The following is a 22564-nucleotide window of genomic DNA, read 5'->3' on the forward strand; positions in this document are numbered from 1 at the left end:
TGTGTGTGTGTGCGCGCGCGCGCACTAATTCTAGAAGGTCTTGTTCTTCTCCGGCATTAGTGGTTGGGGCCTAGACTTGAATTATTTTTATGCTGAATGGTTTGCCTTGGAAATGAACCAAGATCTTTCTGTCATTTTTGAGATTGCACCCAAGTACTGCATTTCAGACTCTTTTGTTGACTTTGAGGACTACTCCCTTTCTTCTAAGGGATTCTTGCCCACCGTAATAAATATAATGGTCATCTGAATTAAATTCGTCCATTCCCATCTATTTTAGTTCACTGATTAAAATGTCAATGTTCACTCTTGCCATCTCCTGTTTGACCACTTCCAATGTACCTTGATTCATGGACCTAACATTCCAGGTTCCTAGGCAATATTGTTCTTTACAGCATCCGACTTTACTTTCTCCACGAGACACCTCCACAACTGGGCGCTGGTTCCACTTTGGCTCAGCCTCTTCATTCTTTCTGGAGCTATTTCTCCACTCTTCTCCAGTAGCACACTGGACTCCCACCGACCTGAGGGGGTTTTCAGTGTCATACCTTTTTCCTTTTTCATACTGTTCATGAATGCTGAGTCACAGAAAATCTCAGTGCTTGGCCTCTCTGCAGATGGCACTTGTGATGCTCTGATCCAGCCATGCCTGCTCTCATGCCTAGGGTGTGCCCGACTCCTTGGAACCATGCTTGAAGAATAAGAGTGAAAAGAATAAGAAGAAAAACGCATTGGTTAGCTCAAGGTTTGAGAAAAGTCAAGTTCAGAGGGAACCAGGTGTCCTCAACAGAGAAGGGAAAGATCTGCCACTTGCAGTTCATTTCTTCCTGCTGCTTTGGGGCCGCTGGCCTCCCTACCCAGGCTGCTAACACTCTCAGTTGTTACCGTTATCACCACCTGGCAAGCTCTTTTCATTAACAGCTCAATACAAATAAAATAAAAATCACTTTCAAAAAGCAAGTGATTCTTCTTGTTGATTTTCCTCCAGTCAGAGATTCTGGACTCAGCAACTTTAATTTGCGGATTTTCCATCATCAACATATGCTTTCAAATACAGGCATGATCCTTGGGCTTATTTCAGCCCCAGAGACGGCCGCGGCTTCTTGTTCTTCCCCTTGGTGGCTCTGGCCCTCCCGCTGGCACAAGGGCCGTTGCCGACGTTCTTCGGCCCCGGAGGCGGGGTGTCCGTGCTGGGACGGTCGAGCCGCTCGTGCTCCTGTTGGGGCGGCGTGCGGTTTCTCCCTCCTCCGTGTTTGGACTGGTGAATCACGACTGCGCCGGCAGGCAGGGCAGACTGGACCTTCCGCAGCTCCAAGGCCGCCTTCTGTCGGCTGTGTTCTTGCAGGCGTCGCCACTGCTCGAAGCTCATCCCTTCGACCTCTGTGTCCCCCGGGGACTCCTCCGACCCAGGAGCTCTGCCGCTGGCGTCTCCTGCAGGCTGCCCCGGGTCTGTGGGGTCAGCCCCGACGGGGGCCGCTGCCCCTCCCCCAGCGCCCCCTTCCCACGCACCCTCCCGGGCGTAGAACAGGACGTAGGCGCTCTGGCTCAGGGCAGCGGTCTCGTCACAGGCGGTCACCTTGGCATCGTCCATCTTATACCATTGGCCGTTGCCCGCTCGGACGTAACAGAAGTAGTGTCCTCGCTCACAGCTCCACCCGGAGTGCACCAGCACGGCATAGAGCACGTAGCCCAGTGGCCCTGCCTTCCGCTCAGACGTGTAGGGCTGCAGGTCCAAGCACTGGGGATAGCGCACCTCCTGAGCCCTTTTGGCCCCGCTCACCGGTGTGAACCGCTTCAGCACCAGCACCAGGACCTGGGAGGTGCTGTGCAAAGTCAACCTCTTGGTGGCAGGCACCTTCCGGAGACAGACGCCACAGTCATAGGCATTGTCCGCGTCCAGCTTCTCGGGCTTCACCAGCTCTCTCAGAGCTTGCTCCACACTCTGAGCCGCCGTGATATCCAGGCTGATGTCCAGATAAGGGTCGAACGTGTCCGAGACACCGAGGCAGCGGAGACACTGGATCTGAGACCTCCAGGTCCCGCCGAAGATCTGACGGATGACGGTGGTGTCCTCGGAGGCATGGCCCGACGGCTGGGATGCACTCAAGCACCCTTGCTGCATGGCATTCAGAGTGAACATCAGAAACTCGTGGGCATCTTCCTGCTGGTGTCTGTGGAAGCCCGCCAGCAGGTCCTTGCGGGGCCGGATCACCTCTCCGAATGAAGGAGGGCTCGGGTCACGTGAACTCGCATGGCACAGAGCGTGCAGGCGCTGCGGGCCAGACAGAGGGTGGCGTGCTGCTGGGACACCATCCAGTTGGCCAGGGGCGGCGTGTGGCTCAGACACTGCAGCGCCGCATTCACGTAGCAGGTGTTCCCGATTCTGAAGCCCAGCCCCCACCCCCCACGGCCCCTTCCAACTCAGGGCGCCTTTCTGGCCAGGCGTCAGCCCTGCTGACCCAGGAGCCAAGTCACCCCGCTGCGGACACCCAAGCGCTGGCGACGGCCCCTCAGAGACAGACGGTCCCCAAAAGGCATCCGCACCAGCGGCGCTGGGCCCACAACCTTGCCCTCCGGGGAAGACGTCGAAGGGAGACGGACACACACCTCCCCCGGGCTCAGAAGCAGCGCCCAGGGCTCTTCACACAAGGCCCACGAGGGTTTCCATCTCCTACCTGCAGCTGCACGCCGACGCCTCCTTCCCTCAGACGGTCCGGCTCCAGAAAAGGGCCTGGGCCCCGCCCCCTCGGGCCTTTGGGGGCTTCCCCGCAGCCCCACTCCCGCATGTGCAAGCTCCTTATTCGCTGAGGTGGCCGAGGGCGTGCCCACTCCCACTCCCGCCATCCAACCACCCACACTTTTCTCGGGGAATTCCCCTTGTCCAGGACCCGCAAGCACTTCCGACCTGACCCCCTGGACCAAAGGGCTCAGGATGCAAATGATTCGGGGGCATTGGGCCTTCCAGCCTCGCCCGCTAGAGATTCACTGCAGGGCTTCCAAGTTCAGCACACAAATGCCGGCTGCACAGGACTTCCGTGGGCTCACCATTCACATCCTAACACACTTGTGGAAACATATGTCTGCCCATCGACCCTCTCCCCTTTAGGGGTCTCCCCACCCCAGACCCCTGCCTGAGAACAACCCCTCCCCGGACAACAATAGACCCTTGCCTCAACGTTGCTCTCGAGTGAGGTCCACTCCAATTTCTATGCTTTCTCCCTGGCCACTCTTCTAAACTTCAGGGTCCTAGCACCAAAAGATGCTGGCAGAGTGGTACATATGCTTTTCTCCCTTCAGGGCCTTTGGTCAAGACCCAAAGCGAGCTCATTTAGAAAGGCATGGGCTTCCTGCAACTTTGGATTCATTTCTGCAGCTCCTTTTCTCTCTCCGCTGCCTTTTTCCTTCCCTTTCCTTCTTCCATTTTTTCCCCCCCTGGTTGGTTTTTTGGGGGGTTTTAAGGTTTTTTTTTTTCTTTTTAAAATTTTTTTATTTTGTGTTCATTTTGTTATTTTTGTTGTTGTTGCTTTTATTCTCTTTCTCTATTTTATATACACTAGTTGACTCATACAGTCGTCTTTCCAATTCCAGGGCTCAACACGTGCTATAACTCAAAGTATCAAAAAGGTTTCCCTCCTGGAGGAGGATGACTGTTGCTTTCCTTCTTGGTGTGTGACAGGTGTGTTTGTTTGGTCTCCCGTCCTGGACCTTATGCTTGCCTTCCAGGACTATGGGGGTTTCACCATCCACGGGTTTACCATAGCTGAAGTGTTGATTCTGTTGATCCTTACTAGGAAAGAAGGGCCCTGACCCCGTTTTCTTCCTTAGCCTATTGCACCCCTCCCACCTCCCGCTCCCCCATCCCATCCTAGGAGCCTACCGCTTTGTGCTTTATGATCCAAGTGCTCACACCCTTGCTGTCCTCTTGCCTCCTTCCCATGGCACGGAGAAGAGAGATTAGCCAGTATTTTTCTCTTTTGTACGGATTTCCCCCAGCATAAGGCCACCTTCCCATTCCCTCTGCCATGCCACTCCAATCGACATTCTTCTCCTTTTTCTCCTCCTCCTCCTCCTCGTCATCATCCTCCTCCTCCTCCTCGAAGTCCTCCTCCTCCTCCTTCTTCAGAGGGTGTGGATGGGGCAAGCAGTAAGTCCATTTGAGACGATGGGGCGGAGGAAGATGCGTGGTGATGATGAGGGCGGACCGTGGGTGGCTCCGCTTCCTCGTGCAGGGCACGCTTGTTCGTGTTCTCGGGGGAAGATACTGCTCATCATTCTTTGTCCTCTCTACGTGCGGAGGGCATGGTGCGGCGTAGGTAGCCATGCGGGGGGAACAAGCCATCGGAACGGTCTCTGTTCCTTGCCACGCCGACTCGCGCAGTCAGGAGCCAGAGTTGGCCCTCGAGGTCGGAGATGTTACATCGCAAATTCCCGGTCTGCCGTTTGATGGAGGGTTTGGGGTTTGAAGCCATCAGCCAAGCCAAAGAAAGAAAAACGCAAGAGGTGGTCGATAAGGGGCCTCAGGTGCCCCTCCAGCGGGTCACGGGCCCATGAGGCAGTCGCGAAAGCAGCTAGGGGAGGACAGCTTCCCCACCGCCCCAGGCACTTTGGAGGCCGGCCGCATCTCCTCGCGTCCAGAGGCGTTTGCCCGGGGCCCAGCTGGATGAGACTGCCAGACAGGACGGGCAGAGTCGGAAGTCCAGTTGTCTTGCTATCACAATCTAGGGTAGGCTCGGGTCTTTCCTCAGTGCGGGGAGGACCTTTGCTTTCAGAAATGAACGTGGCGCGACATATCTCCACTCAGGCACCGGTGCGATGCTGGTGGAGAAGTTTCTTTGGGACTGGTTGGGTTGCCTTTCTCCCCTTGGCCTTCGTGTGGGTGCTGGTGGTGCTGGTGGCGGTGCTCATGGCCTTGTGGATCGCTTCTCCTGTTTGGCACTTGGAGCTTCTCCAGCGTACTCCTTGCACCGGACATGGAGCCCCAGGGATCTTTGCGGACGAGCGTCGTGCCGGGGACGCGCGCATCCCCGCCTCATTCCTGCCGGACCCTCCGCCAAGTAGCACGAGGCCTCCCGAGGACAGACACCCATAAAGGCTGCTTGCCCGTCTTCTCCCCGGACGCCTCTCGACGTCTGGGGCATTTTCGAGAGCCTGACCGGCCGGAAGGAGACGGTTCATGGACCTGCACCCGCTCTTCCCTGCCCCCCGAAGGGCTCCCGAGATCTTCTCCTTGCTCGGCTGGCTGTGAGCGCTCTGTGAGGCGTCTCCAGGCCGCGTCACTCACCCGAGGCCAGCGGTGCGGCCAGGGAACGGAGACGGGGAACGAAAGGCAAACCCACACCCAAAGTCCCATCCCGAGAGGACTCTCCCACCCTCGCAGAAGTGGGAGGCCCTCGGACCGTGCCCAGGCCCGCTCATGCACCCCATCACCCCATCCTCTCCAGCGACTTCCCAGCAGAGCCAGCCCTCGAGAGCTCAGCCGCTCAGGCACGAGCCCGTCCCAAGTGAACACCGAGACCCCGGGCACACTCCAGGCCCCGCTTTTTCCCAGGAGGCTGCATCACGCACACGGCCGAGAGGAACTCGCTCCTCGTCGGAACTCTCGGTGCGTCACACAGGGCGTGCCGCACACAGCGTGTGCCTGGGCGTCTGCACGCACCTGCGTCAGAGCCGACCTACCGCCACAGCCCCAGAGACGGCCGCGGCTTCTTGTTCTTCCCCTTGGTCGCTCTGGCATCACCTTGGCATCGTCCATCTTATACCATTGGCCGTTGCCCGCTCGGACATAACAGAAGTAGTGTCCTCGCTCACAACCCCTCCAGGAAAATAGTATTTTATATACTGTATGCTGGAATTTTGCTTGAAGAAAGGTAAAATTTTAGTAAATTTTGCCCCATGAAATAAATCTATTTTAAGTAATGTAAAACTGGCCACCTTACTCTCAATAATCTCAGAATAAACAGAAGGACAGCAAATATTTATTGATAATTGAAAATTTGTTCAAGGATCAGGTCATTTAGATGATCTTACTTCTGCATGACGCATTGACGTGGTTGATTCCAGAGTTGCATTTTCCCTTAGGATCAGGTGGATTCTACAGCCTCTCCTGTGTGTGTGTGTGTGTCTATGTATGTGGCATGAATGATTGCATGCTTCTTTATTCTTGCCACCCTGGTGTTGCTTAGAGACCCTGGATATTTCATGAGAGCAATGACATCGCCACGCTAAGACGCCTAACCCTGTCTCTGTCTTGTGTCTTCAGGAGCTGAGTGCATACCAAATGTGCATGAAAGGTCCAGATGTGAAAGCTCAGGCATCCCATTGACTCACACCTCCTATGTAAAGGGAAAGCCTTCTTCTACCCTCATGGGGATAATTAGGGCCAGATGTGAGGACAAAGTGTATGATGGGTCCAGGTGCAAAAAGTCAGTTATCCCCTTGCTTCATACCTGCGGTGCAAAGGGAAAATCCTTCCTTTGGGAAAACAGCTCAGAGCTCATAGAGACAAGGGCTGCCCCCTGCAGAGTGAGCCCAATAGCCTCTGGTGGGGAAGACTGGGGTGATGACTGACTGGTTAGGGGCTCCCAGGATGAGGCAAGAGGCTGAGGAGCCCAAGTCTGCAGAGCCAAGGTTATACCAACCCTTCCTTGGACCTGCGTCTGTCTGAGTGGAGCAGTGACTTTAAGGGGCTAGCATGCCAGCTGCCTGCCTGGAGGCCACAGCAGGAGGGGGCAGAAACCAGGCGGTGTGGCTCGTCTTGGTTTCTGAAGACTTTCTTTCTGCCACCAGGTGCCAAGCTATGGGAAAGATTGTATTCTTTTTATAAAACTGCTTTTTAGCTGTTCTAATACATTTGCCTTTCCATATTAGTTCATTTAAAAGATAAATGTACAAATGTATATATTTTTTTCTTTTAGCACCAGTGGAAATTCTATAACTTGGCTATTTTTATCCAACAATTCATCACACAGATCTTTCCAAGTCAGTATCGATACAAATTTCCTTCCCAGATCCCTCTTAATAGCTGTTTCCTGAATGTTCTGTTTTTATACTGAGTGATACTAATATCAATAATCTTATTACACAAGTATTTGCACAAATGTTCCTCCCACGCTCAGTTGTTATCATTGGACCTTCCGTGTGGAATATGAAAAGGTGGATTTATGGCTGTTTATCATTCATTTCTTTGATGGCTTCTGAAGAGACTTTAAAAAAAAAAAAAAAAGGTTGTATCAAGAGTCCACACCTTTTATTCCACAGAATAAAAATCATTCATACATGTTTTTACCGAATCCTTTCATGGTTTCAGTTTTGCAGTGCACACAGTCTGCTGCTGCTGCTGCTGCTGCTAAGTCACTTCAGTCGTGTCCGACTCTGTGCGACCCCAGAGATGACAACCCACCAGGCTCCCCTGTCCCTGGGATTCTCCAGGCAAGAACTCTGGAGTGGGTTGCCATTTCCTTCTCCAATGCAGGAAAGTGGAAAGTGAAAGTGAAGTCGCTCAGTCGTGTCCGACTCTAGCGACCCCATGGACTGCAGCCCACCAGGCTCCTCTGTCCATGGGATTCTCCAGGCAAAAGTACTGGAGTGGGGTTGCCATTTCCTTCTCCACACAGTCTAAGTCTCACTAAATTCCTAAGTCCGCCCGGGAGCGGGGACCTGCCCTCTGGGCCGCCTGGGTCCGACCCTCGAGAATCGCTGGGGAGCGCGCCTTCTCCCGCAGCTGCCCGAGGAGGTCTTCCCAGCTCCCGCCCTCCCGTCTGGTGTCTGGGTCTCCGCGCCCTGCCGGGCCGGGAGCCGGCTCCCAGGCGGACGCGCGGGACAAGCGGGGCGTCAGGGCGGCCTTGCGGTCAGAGTCCGCCCCGGGGCCGTGTGCGCCGCCCGTCGGGAGCCACCCAGCTGCCGCCGTAAGCCGGTCCCTTCCTGGGGAACGTTGGCGACTCCCGCGAAGGCTGCGGTTCGGCCGCCGAGCCCGGGGCAGAGCTCCAGAGGCCGGGGGTGACAGCGGCAACGTTCCCGGTGCCATGAGACCCGGGAACAGCCTGCTGTCGCCGGAGATTCGGGCTGCAGGTCCGCGGCCTGGGCGGGCGGCGGCGGGCGGTGTCGCTGGCCGGCCCGGTGGACCATCCCGCCGCGGGGCCCCTTCCGCCCGCGGGCACCTCCGGGGCAGCTGAGCGCAAGCAGGAAAGGGCATGGCGCCGGCGTCCGCGGGGTTACACCTTCTCGATGTTTCCCACTCGCCCGGAGGTGCGGACCACACGGATGCACGCAGACATGTCCAGTCTTCCCAGCCTCCCCCATGGACCCCGATACTCCCGATTCACAAACGTGTATCCTCTCCCCAGAGACGGCCGGCCGTGGTGTCCAGAACAGGAGGCACCGGCAGGGACCACGGGCCACCCGTCCTCCTCCCCAAAGGGCGCCCGGAAGCGCTTCCTTGCCATCTTGGGGGAACGGTCCTCCCGCTGCCTTCGTGGCGCTGAGGCTGCTTCCAAGCGACCACGGTTCCCGGTGACATGCTTAGGACTCCGCAGACGGGTTTCCTGCGAGTCGGGCTGCATCTATGCGAGGGGCGCCCAACGTCCCCTCTGTTCTCCTCGGGCTCAGAAGTGGGAAGGATAGTGTCCGTGTGGAGGCTCTGTGTTTCGCGGGTGTGAGACACGGATACATTTATGTGAGGATCTCAAAGCCCACAGATTGGAGGTTCCTGGGCGAGGTCGACCAGATGGCCCGACACGTTGTTGGGGATATTTGTTAATATATGTGGTGTAATGTAGGTATTTAATGAGAAATCTTGAAATTAACTATAATGAAAATCATCATTATCATTGTTACTCAACAATAATGTAGTTATTACCTTTGTTTGCAGTTAACTTAAGAAACACTGTTTCAAGTTTATCCACAGAGTATCCAATTGAAGACGACCAGAGAAGGATGTTGAAATGAAGAACTTTCTTAACACACTGGGAAGTTGGGGAACCTCTCCTTCAGGCCGCGAGGTCCTGCCCTGCAGCAGCCGACCTGGAAAACCAGACCCCAGCCCCTGCAGCAATGGGCTCCAGGATTCGGTGCGTGGTCAGTGACTGCCACCTTCCTTATTTTCCTTCCTTTCAATTTAGTACCAAATGGGGGAAACCAAATCTGTCATCTAAGCAGTCACCTGGGACGGCCCTCTTCCTGCCAGCCTGCCTCCGGCTTCCCCACATTACACGCTCTGAGCAGGACACGCTTTCCCTCTTTCCCACCAGAGCGCGTCCCCACTCCTCTGTGTGCCCTGAGTCTCAGCCTCAGTGGTGGTGGCTGACTCCTTGCTCTGGAGACAAATTCTGAAGAAACAGTGAAGGATCGGGAAAATATCCTGGAGTAGGAAATGGCCACCCACTCCACTATTCTTGCCTGGAAAATTCCATGAACAGAGGAGCATGGCCATCTGCAGGTCATGGGGTCACAAAGAGTCAAACACGACTGAGCATGCACATACAGACACAGGCACCTTCGTTTATGTCTACAGAGCTTAGAGTGAGAACCACATAAAGCACTGAGGATAATATGTGGGTTTTGTTGTTTTTGAAAAAAAATTCAAATTAATCATTTTAAGTTGAGATATATATCATATACCAAAAAATTCTCCTTTGAGCACTATATTTTATTGATTGGCTATTTGTATAGTTGTGTAGCCATCATCACTATCTGATCCAGAAGATTTTATATTTTATCTCCCTACAAAGACACCTAGTGCTCCTTAGTCAGTTTTAATTCCACATTCCTCACTCTTTCATCCTTATGGAATTGCCTATTCTGTGTATTTCAAGCACATGGGTTTGTACAGCTGTGACCATTTAGGTCCTTCTTCTTACACAGTGTCATGTTTTTGAACCTTATTCATATTTTATCATGTGACCCAATTTTTTGTTTGACTTCAGAATTTTCCTGTCTTTAACACATGCACACACACACACACACACACACACAGACGTGCTACAGTTCTTTAAATGTGGAAAATACACAGAGGTCCAATGTCACCATTAGAACCATTTTATGCACACAGTTCAATGGCATAAAGTACTGCCTTCCTGTAGGCACTCAACCTGCCCACCAACCCAGAGCGGCCAGCAAGCACAGAGGACGGCAGCCCAACTGTGCTGCCCATTGTCAGAACCCCCACAGCACCCACTCAGGCCAAGGCTAAACAATAGGTCCACCTCCCAATGGCCAAAGAAGAGACCAAGGGTGGCCAAGGGTGAGAGAGAGGAAAGGAGAGACAAGCGGGAAAGTCCACAGCACCTGGTCTTTCCAGGTGGTCTTGCAACCAAGTACTAGTCAGGCTCAACCTTGCTTTAGCTTCTGAGCTCAGAAATTACCAGGGGCCTTCATGGTGGCATGGCCCTAGCTGATGGCAGCCCCAACCAGGCACCCCAATACCCTGTGCTGTGGGGCCCTGCGATGCCAGCCTCACCAGCCCCTGTCAGAGCCCTGGGGTGCCCAGCATCTGTGGGCAAACCACTCCTGACACATCCTTCAGCCCTCTGGAGGCCCAGCCATCAGGCTGTGACTTGGAGTTCCCAGGAGATGGTTATCACTCAGGGTATGTGGCCAGTGGCAATAGGGCCTGACCCTCTGGAAGTGAGTGGAGAAAAGCCCAGTGCTCTAATTCAGTGCTGTCCTGGCACCAACTGAGTGTCTCTCACTGACATCTTCACTGCTTCATCCAGATATTCCACGTACCACTCGTGTTCCGGCTGGGGTTCTAGGGGCAGCCTTCACAGGGCTGCAGCCTTTCCCAGTGACCAATCCCAAGTGCCGATGCCTCTGCCTCTGGGCCCTCACATAGGGAGTACCGCTGTCAATGCTCAGGGATAAAACAGCAGATCTAAGACGCTGAAGGCTTGTCCTAGGTCTGGCAAACAGCTCAGAACTGAGGTCTGGTGGCCTTAATGCTGTGACCTAAGACCACACCATCTGCCAGCAGACATGTCAATCTCCAGATAATCAGGATCAGATTGATTAAGTACCAAGAGGGACAAGTGTGTCATGTTGGGAGGAGGGAGGTGGAAACAGCACCCCTCTGCCTTTGTCTCCCTCCTTCCAGCTGCCCAGGGGCCCAGCCACCTCCTCAATATCCTGTGTTCACATATTGTTCTGTTTTGACTCAGACAACATGGAGGGCCCCTGCCCCTCAAGTAGTGATTTTCTCAGTTTTCAGGGGTACAGTCATGAAATGTCTTCCAGTGTACAAAAAAAAGAAAAGATAAAAATCACCCAGACCACTGGAGTTCCATATGAGGTGAGGGTGATAAAAGGTCCCTTGAACTTCTGTTCTGGAAAGAGGGAGGGAGGAGGAAGAAAAAGCTGATCTTCAGTGAATGTAACCTTCACATGGACTCTGTGTAGTCATTTTATCTGTACAGCTATTCAGTCATCATGACATTTACTCAAGGTCTTTTCTCTTTCTGGCCCTATGTTCTCATGGAGCTCACAGGCTGAAGAGGTGCTCAAAGTGAGAGAGTCAGTTCCTAGGCAGGTTGATAAGAAGTCCAGGGGAAGCCGAGGAGAGAGGGTCTGGAGTTCTCAAGGAGGAGGAAAGGACAAACATCTTTTTTTTTTTTTTCTCTCTCTACATTCCTTAGTCTTAGTCACTTAAAACATTTGTTTTTGTTTTTGTTTCTTTCTTTCTTTAGGCCCAGAACTGATGATTACACAACTGAGTTTAAACTCTGTGAAAGAAAGTAAAGTTGCTCGGTCATGCCTGACTCTGCAACCCCATGGACTGTAGCCTACCAGGCTCCTTTGTCCATGGGATTTTCCAGGCAAGAGTACTGGAGTGGGTTGCTGTTTCCTTCTCCAGGGGATCTTCCCAAGCCAGGGATCCAGCCCAGGTCTCCCACATTGTAGGCAGATGCTTTCCCATCTGAGCCACTTAAACTCTGTACTAGGGATCATATAACAACAATGTATCCTGCTTGAGGACAGTTTCTCCTTCCTAAAAACCTTCTGATTAATCCTGATATCTTAGAATGTATATTATGGGAATGGGTCTGCTAGGATCTTTCTGTTAAATTCTAATCCTGTTATCCTAAAATGCTAATTGTGGGAGTGGGTCTGGTAAAACTTTCACAAACTTGAGACATTCTTTTGATTTAATGTAGAAACTAATTTTAAAAGTATATACCTCCCTTGCTAACACTAGCAAGGGGGGGCACTCCCCACCCCCTTCTGCTGTCCACGTCAGAAGCTTTCTCTGACCTTTTCCCACTGTCATAAAACTCTGCTACACAAACACTCTTGAGTGATCAATCCTGGTCCCTGGTCCTGAAGCTAAATCTTCTTTGGAGATCCTGAATCCGACATCGTTCATAGTAAGCTCAATTGAATCTATAACAATCTCTTAAAAGCCAAATATAATCTTAAAATAAGCTATGCTGCTGCTAAGTCACTTCAGTCGTGTCCGACTCTGTGCGACCCCATAGACGGCAGCCCACCAGGCTCCCCTGTCCCTGGGATTCTCCAGACAAGAACACTGGAGTGGGTTGCCGTTTGAAAAATGAAAGTGAAGTCTCTCAGTCGTGTCCTACTCTTAGCGACCCCATGGACCACAGCCTACCAGACTCCTCCATCCATGGGATTTTCCAGGCAAGAGTACTGGAGTTGGGTGTCATTGCCTTCTCCAAATTAAGCTATACGCCCTATTAAAATAAAATAAAATTTTAAAATCTTAGTGCCTTTATTTAAAGATTTATGAATCAGGCAGCATCCAACTTAGCAGTTAGAAACTCTGAGGAATTGCACAAAATAAAAGACTTTTATAGGCATAAGGGATCGGGAACAAGGAAGTTGTACTGGGCAAAGAACCCCAGTGGTTACTGCGAGGTTACTTTCCAATAGAGGCTGGAAAGCTTTCTCAGGCAGATGACTTAACTAGTGATAATCAGAAGATTCCTGGCTGACTGGTTCAAGATTTCATTTCTGGAAGAGCCAAAACTGCATTTAAGTCTCTTTTGCTAGTATGGCTCCTAACTAAGCAACTCCTTTGGGGGCTGTTGTCTTGTTTTAAACAGTCCCCTGGGGGGCAGCAACAAGGCTTCCCACTGCTGGTTCCTTGCTAAAGCGTTTAACTCAGATGACCATTACATCTACTCCTGTGGCAGGGATCCCTAGAAGAAATGGAGTAGCCATCATAGTCAACAAAAGAGTCTGAAATGCAGTATTTGGGTGCAATCTCAAAAATGACAGAATGATCTCTGTTCATTTCCAAGGCAAACCTCTCAATATCACAGTAATCCAGGTCTATGCCCCAACCAGTATTGCTGAAGAAGCTGAAGTTGAATGCTTCTATGAAGACCTATAAAACCTTCTAGAACTAACACCCAAAAAAAATGTCCTTTTCATTATAGGGGACTGGAATGCAAAAGTAGAAGTCAAAAAACACCTGGAGTAGCAAGCAAATTTGGCCTTGGAATACGGAATGAAGCAGGGCAAAGGCTAATAGAGCTTTGCCAAGAGAATGCACTGGTCATAGCAAACACCCTCTTCAAACAACACAAGAGAAGACTCTACACTTGGACATCACCAGATGGTCAACACCAAAATCAGATTGATTATATTCTTTGCAGCCAAAGATGGAGAAGCTCTATACAGTCAGCAAAAACAAGACCAGGAGCTGACTGTGGCTCAGAATATGAACTCCTTATTGCCAAATTCAGACTTAAATTGAAGAAAATAGGGAAAATCACTAGACCATTCAGGTATGACCTAAATCAAATCCCTTGTGATTATACAATGGAAATGAAAAATAGATTTAAGGTACTAGATCTGATAGACAGGTGCCTGATGAACTATGGATGGAGATTCGTGACATTGTACAGGAGACAGGGATCAAGACTATCCCCATCAAAAAGAAATGCAAAAAACAAAATGGCTGTCTGGGAAGGCCTTACAAATAGCTGTGAAAAGAAGAGAAGAGAAAAGCAAAGGCGGAAAGGAAAGATATAAGCATCTGAATGCAAAGTTCCAAAGAATAGCAAGGAGAGATAAGAAAGCCTTCCTCAGTGATCAATGCAAAGAAATATAGGAAAACAACAGAATGGGAAAGACTAGAGACCTCTTCAAGAAAATTAGAGATACCAAGGGGACATTTCATGCAAAGATGGGCTCGATAAAGGACAGAAATGGTATAGACCTAACAGAAGCAGAAGATATTAAGAGGTGGCAAGAATACACAGAAGAATTGCACAAAAAAGATCTTCATGACCAAGATAATCACAATGGTGTGATCACTCACCTGGAGCCAGACATCCTGGAATGTGAAGTCAAGTGGGCCTTAGAAAGCATCACTACGAACAAAGCGAGTGGAGGTGATGGAATTCCAGTTGAGCTATTCCAAATCCTGAAAGATGATGCTGTGAAAGTGCTGCACTCAATATGCCAGCAAATCTGAAAAACTCAGCAGTGGCCACAGGACTGGAAAAGGTCAGTTTTCATTCCAACCCAAAGAAAGGCAATGCCAAAGAATGCTCAAACTACCACACAATTGCACTCATCTCACACGCTAGTAAAGTAATGCTCAAAATTCCCCCAAGCCAAGCTTCAGCAATACGTGAACCATCAACTTCCAGATGTTCAAGCTGGTTTTAGAAAAGGCAGAGGAACCAGAGATCAAATTGCTAACATCCGCTGGATCATCAAAAAGCAAGAAAGTTCCAGAAAAACATCTATTTCTGCCTTGTTGACTATGCCAAAGCCTTTGACTGCATGGATCACAATAAACTGTGGAAAATTCTGAAAGAGATGGGAAAACAGACCACCTGACTGGCCCTTTGAGAAACCTATGTGCAGGTCAGGAAGCAACAGTTCGAACTGGACATGGAACAATGGACTGGTTCCAAGTAGGAAAAGGAGTACATCAAGGCTGTATATTGTCATCCTGCTTATTCAACTTCTATGCAGAGTACATCATGAGAAACACTGGGCTGGAAGAAGCACAAGCTGGAATCAAGATTGCTGTGAGAAATATCAGTAACCTCAGATATTCAGATGACACTGCCCTTATGGCAGAAAGTGAAGAGGAACTAAAGAGCCTCTTGATGAAAGTGAAAGAAGAGAGTGAAAAAGTTGGCTTAAAGCTCAACATTCAGAAAACTAAGATCATGGCATCCTGCCCCACTCAATGAATAGGTCTCCAGTAATCATTCTTTCCTCAAAAGTTGTTCCTGCCCAGCCTTGTTGAATTTCACCTGTGTGTGATCAGATGACAAAGACTCAACGGGCTCATTAGGCACTTGTAATCATTCTTTCTGTCTGAGTAGCTCTCTCTTTTAGATGCCCTGCCCCGCACTTATCACCTTCTGTGCCTCCCTGGCTCACCTGTGTTCTCAGATCAGGGCTTTGCTGGGCTGCATCTGTGTTCCCCTCCCTGTACCTGCAACATGGAAATTGCCTGAAGGCAGACAGCCGGGAGTCTTCAGATGGATTTGTGCATCCATCTTCACTCTAGGAACTTAGTCCTGCATGGCCTGCTGACCAGGATCTGAAAACAGTTGTTTCCAGTATTTTGTTCAGCTTTCTAATTACCAGTGCCAGGTGAGCAAGTTCAGATACTGTTCCACTTAAAGCTGGAAGAGGAGGTCACATTTTATTTTTACAGACACTCTTTGAATCAGTAATTCTAAATCAGGTAACCATATATGTTTGAAAGTAAATTTTGCTCTGTTTTCTCTGTTTTGCTCTTGCAAATGTAAAAACAAAACCAAATATCAAGAAACACACTAAAACAGGTTTTGTTTTCTGTTTTTCCTGGTTGAACTTTATGCCAACAAATCCCAGGTAAGGTCTTAGGAAGCTGCAGTAAGTCAAGGCACCAGCAAGATCACAGGATCTGCAAACAACAGGGATCTTAATGGTACCAGAGACCCTTTTTTTGCCATGCCTTAGGAGGTGGATGCAGTAGTTGAGGGGCTAGAGAGATCCTAGGACCTTAATGACATCAGTGAGCCAACTAAAATACAGGAGGCTGAGGCCAGGTACAGCATGTTTGGCCAATGTGAGCTGAAACATATTTAATTCTGAATTTCCAGAACCATCAGTCAGTCAGTCAGTCAGTTCAGTCCCTCAGTCGTGTCCAACTCTTTTCCACCCCATGAATCACAGCACACCAGGCCTCCCTGTCCATCACCAACTCCCGGAGTTCCCTCAGACTCATGTCCATCGAGTCAGTGATGCCATCCAGCCATCTCATCCTCTGTCGTCCCCTTCTCCTCCTGCCCCCAATCCCTCCCAGCATCAGAGTCTTTTCCAATGAGTCAACTCTTTGCATGAGGTGGCCAAAGTACTGGAGTTTCAGCTTTAGCATCATTCCTTCCAAAGAAATCCCAGGGCTGATCTCCTTCAAAATGGACTGGTTGGATCTCCATGCAGTCCAAGGGACTCTCAAGAGTCTTCCAACACCACAGTTCAAAAGCATCAATTCTTCAGTGCTCAGCCTTCTTCACAGTCCAACTCTCACATCCATACATGACCACAGGAAAAACCATAGCCTTGACTAGACAGTCCAGAACCATAACCTCAAACAAAATGTTCACCTTCTTCTGATATTCACATGGAAAGATTGCACAGAATCTTTTGCCCAGAAATTCTACTTCCATGGAAGAAAGTACCAGAAAGATTGCTTGGAGAAATTAAGAGATGTGTGGGTTTTAGGTGGAGAAAGAGGAAGTGAGTAAATGGCAAGTGTGGTTCAGAAACGGAAAGGGGTCTGTGCAAACCCAGCAGGCTCTCTTTGGTGGAAGGCAGGCCGTGCGCTCACTGCTCCTTCCCCCTTTTGCTGAGGTCACTTTTATCATGTTTTAGGTAGCTCCAATGAAAACTTCGAGTACAGGGGCTTCCCTGGTGGTCCAGTGGTTAAGAATCTACCTTGCAGGGCAGGGAACACCGGTTCAATCTCTGGTCCCCAGAAGATCCCACATGCCACAGAGAAATTAAGTCTGTACACCGCAAAGACTGAGCCCAGGCCTTCTAGAGCCCAGCGCTCCACAGCAAGAGGAGCCACCAAAGTGGGAAGCCCAGCCACCCAACTAGAGAACAGGCCCTGCTCGCTACAAGTAGAGAGAGCCTGCATGCAACAAAGAAGACCCAGTGCAGCCAAAAAGAAATAAAATTATATTTAAACAAAAACCCCTTCAAGTACAGTGACTCTCAATGGCTCCAGTAAATCCTGCTCGATGTTCTCAGCACACCAGCGTGTGGGGTCTACAGGACCCCCCTCCACCTGTGAAGGCCCAGCGTCTCCATCGACCACGTGTCTCCACCACTGTGCTGTGCCGTCTCCCCGCTCTCCTCTGCACAAAACTGCTTCTGATGGTGTCACTCTTTAGGCAGGGGAGTCATTCTTGTGAATCATCTAAGAATTAATATCTCACCTGCAATTTTATTTCTGTATTCCTTAAAAGGAGTTCCTTAAAATCCCAACTGTATTCCTTAAAAGAGTGTTTTAACACAATCTTGATTTGAACACCTATGTTTTTATTTATCAACTTTCATGTCTCCTTCATTGTGTCCTGTGCTCTGGGTCAGCCTCTCTTGGCCTCTGCTCTTGGCCTCTCAGGAAACAGCGTACAGGATATGTTAGTTGCACCCGCCCTCCCTCTCACTGGCTCTTTTCCGTCCTCCCTCATCTCCGTGACATCTGTAACTGTGTGCACATCACTATCACCCTGACACCCTCCCTCCCTTGGGAAGCCTGTTATCACCTTCCTGCTCCTTTCTCTGCTGCCCCGTGTGTGTCCCTGCCTGACACTCACAGCAGCCTCACAGCAGGCACTCTGCCTCACTCTTCTCTCCAGAGCTCCTGCTGGAATTTCTGGACACAACCTCCCAAGTATTAACCTCTGACTCGGACTTCTCCTTCCCTGGTGGGCCCTGTAGCATCTTCCCCTGAATGAAGACCACAGATAAAACCTAAATTCTCCTTCTTCCCCAGCTACCTTAGACTCCCCTGTGGATGTCTCCTTCTCATCCAGGCTCAGTGATTCAATATCATCCATGAACCATTTTTCTATACTCAACCATCTATCTGGCCGTATTGATACCATCTCCAGGGGAGTGGGTGGAGCAATGATGGGCAATGTTGAGATGGCAGGTAGAGTCCAGGCCAGGCAATTAGGGCGTGTGAATGAAGGACAGTGCTAAGAAGAGCAGATTATAGAGAAGTCACAAGGGCAGAAGAGGTTGGAGAATGTTTTTAAAAACAGATCAGGGAGAAATCTGGGAGAGAAGAGGTTGAGTCTTAAGGAAAGAGAAATGATCATTGCATAGCTCCTCGGGGGCGGGGAATCCAGCAACGTGCTACTTTACCAGCAACATCCTATCACATGCTGTATTTCAGTTAGAAGTACTTTAGGCTACAAATCCATTAGATTTGTGAAATTCCTATTGCATTAGAAATTGATACATTTTCCTGCAATGGAATAAATTAGGCTAAGGTTATGCATTACATTGTTTTTTGTGATGCCAAGATGTCATTTTATATTAGTGTTTTTCCAACGTGGACCAGTAAAGCGTATTATAGTACATCATCTATTCACTGGACTGATTTGTGGAAAATAGTGTCCCAAGAGAGAATATTCCCAAGATATTGTCAGCTGAATATAAGCAAGATACCATAGAACACTGTGCACAGTGTGCGACCATGTATGGTTTTAAATGTGGTTGTGCTCAGTCACTCAGTCACGTCCGACATTTTCTGACATTATGGACTGTAGCCCACCGGGCTCCTCTGCCCATGGCAATACTCCAGGCAGGGATACTAGAGTGGGTTGCCATTTCCTGCTCCAGAGGATCTTCCAGACCCAGGGATTGAATCTGAGTCCCTTATGTCTCCTGCATAGGGAGGTGGGTTCTTTACCACTAGCACCACATGTGGAGTGAAGAAGAAATAGATAGTCATAGTTGCTTGTGTATCCATAAAATGACATTCTGGGCCTTCTCTCTTGATCCAGGGGCTAAGACTCTGCACTCTCATTGTAGGGGCCTGAGTTCAATCCCTTGTCAGGAAACTAGAGCCCACATGCCACAGCTAAGAGTTCCCATGGAAAAGGTCCTGCAGGCACAGCCAAATAAATACTTAGAAAAAAAAAAAAAAAACAACAAAGAAACAAAAAAAAAACGTCTGGAAACTATTCCTGAGAAACAAAGCACGTGGCTGACTGTGGAAGCAGCAGGGCCTTGACAAGAAGGGAGGGGGTAGGAAGAACAATGGAATATGAAGTATTTTATATTTTTAGGTTCTTGAACCTTGTACATGTATTATAAGTTTCTCAGAAATGCCAAAACATTACAAAAAAATTTAAACCTCTAAAGAATAAAACTCACAGCATTATTTCTACAAACTGAATGAAAGTCAAGTTTGTTTTATCAGAAAGATTATCTGGCTTCTCTAAAACATCTTCTCAGGCTTTTCCCACGCTACCCACACAGTGGTCCATAGGGCACTGTCAGATTCTTGTTATAATGTGAAATGAATCTTTTACACTATTCTGGGTCCTTGATGTCCGGCAAATGAAGGATGACGTCATCACGTTCCTTACAGCAGGGGCCCTCTTAGGTGGCACCAACCTTTACTTCCCAATGGAGCAGTACATCTACAGAAGGAAAAGTGATGGCATCTACACTAGGAATCTGAAGAGAACCTGGGAGAAGCTTCTGTAGGCAGCTCATGCCATCGTTGCCACTGAAAACCCAGCTGCTGTCCCTGCTGCATCCTCCAGGAACCTTCGCCAGCGAGCTGAGCTGCAGTTCGCTGCCGCTTCGCTCCTGGAGCCTCCACTAACCAGACCCAGGCAGCTTCCAGGAGCCAAGACTCCTGGTAGTTACGAGGCCAGGGCTGACCGCCAGCCTCTCACACAGGCATGTATGTGAACTTCTTACCATCGGTCTGTGTGACACGGACTCTCCTCTGCACTCTGGAGACCACCCATTCCCGGCAACCAGGGAGCTCAGTCGGTGGGTCTGACTTGGCGGATGCTCACCCAGGAAGTTCTGCCCAGCGCACCGTTTCCTGTGAACACTTTTGAGAGGTCGTGCCTGATCTCTACGTCTGCAGATTCTGAAGAGATTAAAAGGGAAGAGCAGGTGGCAGCTGAGCAAGCTGTGACCAAGGAGGACTTCACCGTGAATAGGTCACTTCAGCAGCTGAGTGCAACGCTACTGGATCTGAGGTGCTGGCCTAGTCCACAGGTGGGCAGGTGAGCTCACTGCCTACTCCGCAGATCCCCCTGAAGGCTGGCCTGCAGCGCCCACTGCTCAGGCCACTGGACTGGTAGGCACAGCACTGGGTGCGCTTCAGCTGTTCTTTCACAGGCTCTTCTCTTCGGTGGGGGCTGTGCTGGGTCCTTGCTGCTGCACAGGTTTGCTCTGGTTGCGGTGAGTGGGGCGAAGTCTCTGGTTGTGGTGCCTGGCCTTCTCGTTGAAGCGGCTTCTCTTGCTATGGAGCATGGGCCCTAAGCCCCCAGGCTTCAGAGGTGGCAGAGCGTGGGCTCAGGAGCTGTGGCCCCCAGGCTGTGGAGCACAGGCTCTGTGGTTGTGGTGCACGGGCTTAGTTCCTCTGAAGGCACATGGGATCTTCCTGGACCAGGGATTTAACTCATGTCTCCTGCATTGGCAGGATTCTTTACCATGAGCCATTATGGAAACCCCACAAACTCTTAAAATGGAAATTGGTTGACAGAAAATAAGCAGTTTCTAAATAAATAAATTTGTCTGCTCATGAGGATGTTCTGTGACTTTTGCTGTTTTCCTTTCACATAAGACAAAAATTTCCTAATTCATAATTCATTATGTTCTTCCCTCAAACAACATTTGCAACTGCTAATTTTATTAGCTACACTTGATCCAATTTTTAAAACACTTTCTCCCACTTTCCCCTATGCCCTGTACATTCATTATCAATTGAGATAATATTTTATCATTGTTCAGTCACTCAGTCATGTCCAACTCTTTGTGATCCCATGGACTGCAGCACACCAGGCTTCCCTGTCCTTCACGATCTTCCAGAGATTATATTTATACTTCATATGGATAGGAGGATAATCAGTTGGCTTCATCCTTGAATTATTTCTCTGAATCTGACATATTAATATGCTAGTAAGATATACGACACTTGACTGACTTCAGCATAGTAAAAAATAATAGAATCAGGTGACCATATCTGAAGACTGATTATAAAAGCAGCAGCCATGTTGATGAGGAGCAGTGACATGGGGTTGTGGGGGGTACATTTTATGTGGTGAGAGAGAGGGGCGCTGACCTCAGGGATTGAAAGGGCTGCTTGAAAACAGAGTGGAACTCGGCTCAGTGGATGGACCTCCTGGGAGTCACTTCCCAGGGACACACAGGACAGAGTCCTGAGCATCCTGAGTGCCCACAAGGTGGTCTGAAGCGGTGGCCAGGGCACCCCTCTGCGTATCAGTGGAGATGGTAGCTGTATTGTGTGTCTGTACGAGTCTGTATAGGGTGACCCTGCATGCAGAAAAGAAAATTTGACTAAATGGCAGAAGGCCTCAGCTCTAATAGTAAGATCTTTTCTTATATCAATTTCTTTCTCCTCTCAGCTTCTCCGTCTGAAAGGAGTTACTCTTCATGAGACCCATTCTCTTTTAATTCCTTTCTTCAAAGCCTCAAATTTTGTAGCTTTTTTTCCAGTAAGTATATTTCCATGTTTATTCCTCAGACAAGACAAGCAAGAGTAAAATTGTCTTATTGGACTTTAAAGATAAACAAGTACTTTTAAAATCAGACTTTCCAAACGTTCTAAATTCATTCATGTTCTCACTTTAGTATCTTCAATCCTAAGCCTGTAATGAGCATTTTTACCTGATTCAGACACAGCTCTGGGGGGTGAATTTGTGGCGGGACTCCACAGACCCCTGGAATTTTGAACTCTCGACAGTTAGATCTCCCTTTACAGAAGTGTTAGCAGCCAATGGAGCAAGGCGCATATAGTGCCAGATTACAGGGCTGACAGCAGGGAAAAGACAGCTTATTGATGGTAGAAAAGATCTGCCTTCTGACAAGCAGCCGCCGCTCACAGTGAGGCAAACCGGAAGTGCCTGCAGGCCCAGAGACCCCTGCGGAGGGAGCGGGAAGCTTCAGCCACACCTGTTATCAGCGCAGCCCTCACAAAGGGGTCCTTCCTTGACCTGACTCGTGTTTCCTGTTTCTTTAACTCCCTGTGCTTCGGGGCTGCTCTGCTGAGTTGGACTCCCCTTTGCTTTTCCTAGATCTCCTTGGGGCCTTCTCACAGCGCCCCACAGCAGGCAGGAAGCAGCGGCGCCATTGGGCAGGTCTGCTCCTGTAACTCCTCTGGCAGCCGTGCGGCTGGGACAGCGCGCTGAGCGTCCACGGTCCCTCTCGTGGAACCAGAGGTCGGAATGGGGAAGAGGGAAGGGCTGCCTTTGCTTTCTTTCACTCCCGAGCCAGGAACTCTTAACCTGAGGGATTTGGAGAGCCCAGGGAGCCTGTGGCCTCCCAGAAGTGATGCATAAAATGCGTCTGTGCACCAGCTTTTGTTCAGATAAGAGTA

The 22564-nt window shown here is 49.9% G+C and overlaps 2 pseudogenes; one reads left to right on the forward strand and one right to left on the reverse strand.

Annotated features, from left to right (window-relative positions):
* Positions 1-340: 340 nt before the first annotated feature.
* Positions 341-4336, reverse strand: LOC113889073 (annotated as a pseudogene).
* Positions 4337-19521: 15185 nt separating this feature from the next.
* LOC113889074 lies at positions 19522-20232 on the forward strand (annotated as a pseudogene).
* Positions 20233-22564: the final 2332 nt, after the last annotated feature.

The sequence above is a fragment of the Bos indicus x Bos taurus genome, unplaced genomic scaffold (assembly GCF_003369695.1).
Source record: "Bos indicus x Bos taurus breed Angus x Brahman F1 hybrid unplaced genomic scaffold, Bos_hybrid_MaternalHap_v2.0 tig00003498_arrow_arrow_obj, whole genome shotgun sequence".
Classification (NCBI taxonomy): Eukaryota; Metazoa; Chordata; class Mammalia; order Artiodactyla; family Bovidae; genus Bos; species Bos indicus x Bos taurus.